Source organism: Dermacentor albipictus, chromosome 8, assembly GCF_038994185.2.
Source record: "Dermacentor albipictus isolate Rhodes 1998 colony chromosome 8, USDA_Dalb.pri_finalv2, whole genome shotgun sequence".
Lineage (NCBI taxonomy): Eukaryota > Metazoa > Arthropoda > Arachnida > Ixodida > Ixodidae > Dermacentor > Dermacentor albipictus.
The window spans coordinates 44,522,301-44,530,802 of record NC_091828.1 but is presented as its reverse complement, the minus strand read 5'-3'; the positions used below and the strand labels follow the sequence as shown (position 1 = coordinate 44,530,802).

At 41.3% G+C, this 8,502-nt stretch overlaps 1 long non-coding RNA gene across 1 annotated transcript; it reads right to left on the bottom strand.

Moving 5' to 3' along the window:
* Window positions 1-2,413: 2,413 nt before the first annotated feature.
* LOC139048428 (uncharacterized) lies at window positions 2,414-6,976 on the bottom strand. Its single transcript, XR_011507694.1, has 4 exons — window positions 6,902-6,976; window positions 5,642-5,695; window positions 4,389-4,579; window positions 2,414-3,054 (listed from the first exon to the last, which is right to left on the bottom strand). It is a non-coding gene; the product is annotated as an uncharacterized lncRNA (long non-coding RNA).
* Window positions 6,977-8,502: the final 1,526 nt, after the last annotated feature.

Genomic DNA, 8,502 nt, shown 5'->3' with positions numbered 1-8,502 from the left:
TAAAGTTACTAGAAGTATGCAAAATTAGTAGGCAGGCAGAGGGGCCTGCCTACTAATCTTGCATACTTCTCATGCTATTGTGAAAAAAAACTATTGAATATACTTCAAAAACATTTTCTCACAATAGCATGAGAATAACCTTATGCACTTATAGTTGTCCTATACTTCGAAATTTGGCATACGTACTCTTCAAGATATGCAGAATGCTGATATCTAATTGAAATTGCAATCTGTAAAATTATTTAATGTGGCCTAATATATTTTTGCATAGTTCCAGTAATTGTACAAGCCATTTGGATAGGTATCACCACTTTGCAGTATACGAGTAGCTAAATAAGATACAGCATGAAGCTATTACTGAAAATTTTATACACAGGAAAGTGCCCACAAAAATATTTTGCCACTGTGTAGGACATAACTGAAAAACAGCAGCTACACAAAAATAAATGACAATTCAAATCTAATAAAACACTTTATGAATGACAGTATATTCAAATCTCTAGTACAAATATATAAAAGAGTTGTTTCGAAGAGTTAATAAGGGGGTGTCAGTGTATTCTACCAAAGTGTTAGAAAATGCATTCAGGCATACCATGGGGAGCTTTATAAATAGCACACGCACGCATCTGCCTAAAAAGCCCCATGACCTGCTTGAATTCATTAGTCATTTTTGCATTCTGTTGTATGTCACCATTTGCATCCCTTAACATAGAGTGCACGAAACCAAAAACAGCCTATTACCGTATTTACTCGCATAATGATTGCACTCGCGTAATGATCGCACTCCTAAATTTTGTCGTCAAAATTCGATTTTTTAAATTTCCCATGTAACGATTTCACCCCGAACTTGCCGCAGCTATGTGTCATGTGCCAAATCTAGCTAATAATGATCACGCTTACCATCTGTTGACTGCTATGCGAACGACTCTTCAAGACAAACCAAGCAGACTGCATGCAAAAAACTTTCTTAAGCAGATGCCCCATTTCATTCCTTTCATCACTTTCTGCACTTCTACGACAAAAAAAAAGCTACAACCAAACTTTCCTTTATTATGTGTAGGCTTTATAATGGTTGTGGTCAACAAAAACAACAAAAAAGGCGTCTTTCGATTCTTCTCATCTGCACTTGTGGGCACGCAACAAATCGCGAGCGGCAATGATAGCAGCCACGTTTACACTGATACGTTAGAAGTGTACCCTATTCATTCGCCGACGTTTGTAACGCAGCTAAGATATTCGCCCACCCTTAGCGGAAACGTGCCACATTAGGATAGTGGTGAAGACAAATGCCGCAGTTTCCGCAGCATGCCCACCATGTGTTCCTATGTCACTGGCAGAGCTAAGCGCGCCCATCTCTGTCCCCTCAAAGTGGGCATGGCTATGCTATTGCCGCAAACTCGCCGATGTTATTCATTACTAATATGGAAGAAACTGTTTGAGTGCACTGTAATGTACTCACGAGAAGAAAAACGCAATCAGCGCGTTCGGCTTGCTCTGCCGGCCACCATTTTTTTTTCGTGTCCTGCACTACATACAGCAGCAGCCGCCTATTTGTTGACCTGTTGTCATCCCGTAGTAAATGCCAGATAATATATTTTTTTTCTTTTTGCGGGAAATTTAACCAGCGTAATGATCGCACCCCTGAATTTGAGTCAATTTTTTTTACAAAAAAGTGCGATCATTATGCGAGTAAATAAGGTAACACACTGAATTTTTAGCCTGTAAAGGGGTTGTATACAAATGGGGGCAGCCAACTCTAGTGTGACAATAAACAAATATTTGTTTTCACAATATTGAAACCAGTCATAAAATATATCCTCACAAATTTGGAAATGAATAACCAAAGAACCTTGCTGATTGTCTTATTGGTGTCCTAAACAAGATCTTTTCATGTTTATAATTCCTAGTTTAATTCACTTTCTCTAGTAAATGGGCTCTGACCTAGACTACTCAGTGTAGGAGACTAACCCAGACCTGGAAGCCAATATTTAAATCTGAAATAAAGACATTCATCCCACGAACACGTCACTGCTATGTCATCAGAAGCGTGCATCCATGGACATATAGTCTGTAAAATAATTTTTACATGATCTGTACTGTTACTCTTGTACTAATAAATTAGGAAATGCACTTGCTATTTAAAGCACTGCTGTAAACCTTTGTGTTTGAAATGCAATACTCAAAAGTGTAGCACAACCAATGTGTGCATGAAACCTACGATGCCTTTGACATTCGTCAGTGTGGCAAATAGGCACTGAGAAATGCCAAGGGCATCATAGCTTTCTTGTTTGAAACCTTGTATGCGAGTACATTACTGGTATCTTTGCAGTGAAAGGAAGTTGCATTATTATCAGACTTATGAGGGGAACTCATGTTTCTCTAGTTTAATATTTTCTTTTTTGTGCTCCTATATTCTTGACTTTTCCAAGAATAATGGGTGTTTGAAATAAGTGCTCTATATTGCTCTTAAATTTTTCCTGCACAAGAGCCCACGTTAGGTTACATTTCTTGAACCCTTTGCAGTGCTGTAGATTATCAAAAGAAAGAAAAAAAATGCTGTAAGTTTGCATTTTAGCCTTCTGTATAACAAGTATGAACCTATCAATTACATACACAAGTACGAAACAACTACGAAAAACTGGGCATAAAGACATACATTATAATACCAGGAATCGATGGTAAGAATTCTAATAGAAAGGAACCATTAAAAACTCGGCACTAAAGACACATATTAATTATAATAACACAAGTATTTGCTAAGAATTTGAAGAGACAAATAGAATGTCTCTTCAAATCACTCCACCCCAACATTCATCCACGGTTCGATGAGTGACCACAGTTGGTGATGCTGTTTGGATAAGTTGCGGCGGAGGTGCAGCTGTGAAATAGGTGGAACATGTAGAGGGGCCACCAAAGGTTGCATGCTGGTTGCACAGCAGGTTGCCTTGATCTCCAGACTCACTCGACACTCATGCGTTGAGCCTGGTTATACGCCATTTGCAAAAAGGCCTTGCCCGAGTGTGTGGTACGGCTTTGGTAAAATTTCGAGGCAACCTGAAAAACATAGATCGATATCTATAAGCACCACAATATTTTTCACCATAGGGCAAACCTGAAGTTTACCATCGGCACATAGCAGATAATGAAAACAGACACAAGCCACCAGACTTCAGGTATAAAAATGTGCAAAAGTGTAAATGAGTGTGAAGAGCTGCTTATAGGATGGAATGTTTCATTTTGTCTTTTGTAGATCAATAATAGTATCTTAACATAAAGTCGAGTTTACTTTGCCCTCCCTAAAAAAACTTAAAATTATGGGGTTTTACTTGCTAAAACCACTTTCTGATCATGAGGCACGCCGTAGTGGAGGACTCCGGAAAGTTCGACCGCCTGGTGTTCTTTAATGTGCACCTAAATCTAAGTACACGGGTGTTTTCGCATTTCAACCCTATCGAAATGCGGCCGCCGTGGCCGGGGTTCGATCACACGACCTCGTGCTCAGCAGCCCAACACAGCCACTGAGCAACCACGGAGGGCATGGCCCTCCCTATTTGTGTAAGTAGGCTATTCCATGCGAGCTGTACCAACCTGGCACACGACCACTTGAAATTTTTTTTTGAAAAGCTGGAGGCCCTTCAATATAGCGCAAATGTTAATTTCAAGAAATACTTAAAAAGTTTTTTTACTGGCGCAAGCACTAAGTGAGATTTTGTGTAATGCACCAATCTATGCATCATAAAAGGCATTGCAGAAAAATTGGTTCCTTCATTAAGGGGGCCAAATTTTTCAGGACAATAAAGAGAGGCCTTACACCAAAAATTGAACTGCTTATTAGCCACTGCTCAGTTTACTATGGGTCATTAAAAATGGACAAAATGGCCCATTAACTTTATTTTCATGAATCTGGCTTACAGCAAAAGCTGCAAATTTATGTAATCCACATATTTATGAGTTGTGCTGCATGCAAAAGCTGGTTTCAGGAACATAAATTATGCAGCAGTGCACAGAGATGAGGATGAACTAGCAAAAAAAGTCAGTTTTGGTGTGTTTATCGGGATACTTACTATTGAGGCAGTCCTAGTAAATTTATGCCCACTACCATGTATGAGTGTACACTGTATTGTTTTTAGATTGCTAAAGCTTTATCAGAGCAGTTTTTTGTTAAGCAAGAAAAAAAATTGTACAAGTGGTCTCCTACTGGTTTCAAAATTTGCAGCGCATTTCGTGTAATCCACATAGCCTTTTGGCGTCTAAGGCAAACTGCGTGGACTTGAGCATCCCTGCACAGATAGCAGGGAGTCTAAACTGCTTTGAAGTTAACTCTTTCATTGCTGAGTGGCTACAAGCCACTTCACTCAAAAAGTTGCCACTTAATCACATGTATTTACCTTAATCTTTCTGTCGGCTTCCAGCCTGCTTGGCATCATCACGAAGGCTGTCAACTCCCTAGTGGACGTAGTCAGGACACGGTGGTGGCAGGACGCAGTGGCAGGAGCCGCCAAAGGCTTCGAACTCTCTAGTGGACGTAGTCAGGACACAGTGGTGGTAGGATGCAAGGGCGGGAGCCACCAGAGTGTACCTGCAGCAAATTTGCACAAATGCTCTTAGTCCTAACATGTCACAATTTACAAGAAAAATTCAGCTGTCTGTGTAACATGGATACCAATACAAATAAATGTAAACAGTTAGGTCCTACAACACAACTAGAACATCGACAAAGAAGAAGTGGTACTTATGCTTATGAAAATCCAAGCAATGAAAAAAAAAGAATGTGCATCCGATTTGTGCATGGAAGCTCAGTGGAAACCCGAGCTCATACCATCAAATGATCTGCTAGTCAACTGCAAGCCTCTTAAAATGTCATTGTATATTTTTTACACGCACTATGTTAAGCTGCATTAAAACAAGTTCAGCATCTCTAAATATAAGTAATCACGAAGCAATTCAATTAATGAATTCCAGTGGTCGATAATGCAACAAAGTGCATGCTCTGATGAAGCTGGCCAAACTGGGTAGTGACAAATAACAATGTGGTTCTCTACATCTTGTTTTTCTGGCTTTCGCTGTAGCATTAAAATACACAAGAAATTTCACATTCCTGACATTTAACCCTGATAATTTTTATTCCATAATGCATAATACTTCAGCAAGAGCAATAATGCTGTCTTTTAATCATAAATAGTGATAGAACAAGAAATTTTACTGGAGCTAATGTTTTGACAAGAAAACTTATCTCCTTCTCTTTGTCGAAACATTGGCTCCAGCGATGCTCCTTGTTCTACGCCTCTTCATCATTTCAAGTCTCTGTCTTCCTGTGCACCTCTGTACTTTCAATGTTGTATCAATGAAATTGTAATAACGGAGAATTAGTAAATGTAGCTGATGAAGAACTTGGGCTTGTTGGTAGACAATGACAGAGTAACTGCGCAACATAGAGATACGAACAAAGGAGGCTTATGTGTGCCGTCACCTCCAGCCATGTTTCTCCTTTGGACGATTACTCTATCTCGATGTAAAAGTATTACCCTTTGCACAATAATGCTGAAATGAATAAAGGCCAGGAAAGTGGACACAAAAATTACAACAAATAGCATCTTATGCTAATGAGATATGCGAAAGTGCCTGCTACGATCTGTCTCACCCATAACGTGCTGGATAAGATGGCGTCTTCTGGATGTTGGCATTTCTTGAATACCTAAAATAAAGTACATTTCAAAATTACAAAAATACACAGAACAGCAGTAGCAGAGGAGATAACGCATTATTTAGTAAAAGAAAGTAAACTAATCTCTGATGCAGTGCAGACGAAATTTCCTTTATTAAATTAGTAGAATAATACACCACACTTCATTTCATTCAATGCTGTGAGCGTTTCTTGGTACAAGAAAGAAAGGTATTTCTGCATGAAAACAGTAAAATAATCATAGCCTTCTACTTTTACAAAATACGCGACAGTGACTAAGCCAACTACAGCAGTATATACTTAAAATTGTTATATGCACATTACAATAGCCAATACAGGATAAACTTGGGTTTATATGCAGATCACCAGGAGGTACCACTTTGCAATCAATTCATTTCTGCTTGCCAAATATCTGCACTAACATAAGACTACAAACAAAAAGACCCTCTTTTTCATAAAACACCGGACTCAAAATAAAAAATCCAGTAGGAATACTACAACTTCTGTGTATAATACAGCCAGGTTTTGTACGCCTTGTAGGATTTACTATATAGAGGTTGCAGCAAATTCATGCTTTTAAATATTTACCACCATGAAAATAAAGATTACATAAAAAATAATAACATTGTACATCGGCTTAGATTGTCAGCTAACGTGTTTTGTGTTTTCTACTTACAGCCAAATGCACATAAATTTTTTTCTGTTTCAGCGCTTTTAAAGCGCTGTGTCTGTTCGCTTGTGCATACAGCCGCTTTACCGCTCTTAAGATATCTGTGCTGCCACATCGCCTGACACTGCCATACAGCGTTGTAGCGCTTTTATTCGCGGTAATATACCTAAAGCGCTAGTAAATCTTCAGAATACACAAGCTGTCTTTTCGACTACCTGTCTTCGCCAGCGAAAGTCACACTGGTGCTAGTATTGTATCTACACTTCAAGTTACGCAGTACTTGATATTATACGGATTTTTCGATGCGACAGGCCACTCGTCACCGGAGTCGTTAAGAACGGTGTTTCTCCTGGCAGTACAGCTTTGCAATAATTTCAGATGCTCTCCTGAGGCTTCCGTCTGCCAGTAGTATTTTCGCATACATACGCGCACGCATGCCCAAGAAACGTCTGTGAACTGCCAAGAGAAACGTGGCGCAAAATGTAGCCATACCGGAAGGGCCGAGTCCGCGTCGTTTGTAAACTCGGAACAAAAGCTGATATGCTTACCTGAGACGTTAAGAGAAATATGGCACAGGTCACAGGTCCCCGCTGGTAGTGGTTCGTATGCATCTGGTCGTCTCTAACCGTTGCGATCTCCCATATCACAATGAAAGATGCAGTGCAAACCGAAAGACGAAATCGGCGATACGCTGCTGCTGGCGGCGGTCCCCTCGTCGCAATCACACAGCACGGACAGAAGCTCCCACCGTAACTTGCCGCAACGCTTGGTTGCAGTCGCCCCTAACGCAGCGATTTCAGAACCACTCAACGACAACGCACTCGCGCGTGATACAGCGCAACTTTAAAATGGCGTCATGCTATTGACGGCTTCGGCTTTGGATCATTTTGTATCTGCACAACTGAGCAAAACAGTTGCGCTAGTTTCGGTTTTGTTTCCTCGCGTTGAAATAAAACTGTTTTGCTCACTGATAATTTTACGTCACTTAAGTAATGTTCACGAATGAAACAGTCATGAATTTAACACGCGTGTTGAAATGCCCGCTACGTTCACTTGGCAGAAGCAAAATTTGCCCGTCCGAGCGTGGTTACGTTTGAAATATCTATCGGGGGGCTGTCGGAGCAAGCTCGAAGTGTGAAGACGCGGCGTAATTGTCCTTAATTTGCTTAGCTATAACGGTGCGGCTGCCCTTTATTTCTGTCGAGTGCAGTTTGCTCTGATGTGAGGCAAAACTACAAAGCCGCCCATGTTACTGAATGATCTAGTGCACCTGAAGCTGGCGGAACTCCGGTATTTTCCTCCACAAGTTCTTGCGACTGTGTGCCGTTGTCACCAAATGCGAGCGTAGTCATTTGGCGGAGATTTAGCAACACATTTTCTAGAACTATCGTTCACCGCTCTCTCACGGCATGGAGAAGCAGCGTGGTTGGTCCTTAGTGAAAATTTCTATTTATTGCGAATTTTGCGGTAGCAATTATATGGACACAACCGTCGAAATATATCTGTCGGTGTTACCGTGAGCTTTCGTATAAAGTCAAGTGCGATAAGATCCTATCCCGCGCCGTTGGCTGTGCGCGTTAAAGGAAGTTTTTGAGGCTGAGCCGGGCTCGATGGGCGCCCCAAGTATCAATAGGAGGTCACGTGATAAAACGCGCGCAAGCCGGGAGAGGGAATGCGCTAGTTTAGCGCGCTTCTCCTCCTCTAGCCGTTTCTCTAGCCCGGTCTTGCGCCACCCTCGCTCTGTTTTGGTGATAATTTCCGATTGACGCAAAGCTGGGGGGGAGGGGGGGGGGGCGCTCAGACAACGCAATTTTGTGGAGACGCTTTGACGGAAGAGGTAGCAGAAGCGTTCGGTCCGCTCTGTTCGCGCCCTTCGTCACGCCAACGCTGTGACAGCGAGTGTTCGCCGTCATTGAGTGAGATCTGTTGTTTGCACGTACGCGCGTGAGCCAGTGCTTCCTAATTTAAGGAGTAAGCGAATGTTTACTGCAGTTTATTCAGCCGATGAAACAACGAACCTTGGTTCGAGCAATAGTTCGTGCAGTGGTTCATGCAGCATTGGGGCGAAACTGCTGTATTTTTGTTTTTATATTTCTAGGGGGTTCCAAAGCAGTGTTGCGTACGCTAATATTTGTTTGTGGCCGCGGAA